The sequence below is a fragment of the Triticum dicoccoides genome, chromosome 4B, assembly GCF_002162155.2.
Source record: "Triticum dicoccoides isolate Atlit2015 ecotype Zavitan chromosome 4B, WEW_v2.0, whole genome shotgun sequence".
NCBI lineage: Eukaryota > Viridiplantae > Streptophyta > Magnoliopsida > Poales > Poaceae > Triticum > Triticum dicoccoides.
The window spans coordinates 13,711,162-13,711,627 of NC_041387.1; positions in this window are offsets into that span (position 1 = coordinate 13,711,162).

The window sequence follows — 466 nt, forward strand, 5'->3', positions numbered from 1 at the left end:
CTCAGACATTGTGGCATTAGCCACCACTTGTAGTATATGGCTATGATTGGATGAGGTAGGGTATTAGTTACTAATTAAATAATTTTTTACTGTGGATGAAAATTGCCTTCTCCTCATCATGATCAACACTTGCACCTTTGCCTCCTGTCAAACTTCTGGCGTCGGACGTCCGTAGGTTCCGGGCGTCCGTGTGGCTCTTCACTGCCGGTCGTCCGTAGGCATCCGGACGTCCGTACATTCTTCTCTGATTACCATCGACCGGTCGTCCGGCCTCTCCGGACGTCCGTAAAATCCACTCTGGTTCCCTTAGTTGGCCTAGACACCGAAACGACGGACGTCCGTAAGACTCCGGACGTCCGTAATAAACCTTCTGTTACAATCTGTCCGGTCGTCCGAAGCCGTCGGTCGTCCGTAGAATCATCTCTGTCATCCTCTATTTTCTGTTGGTCCCGACTCCGGTCGTCCG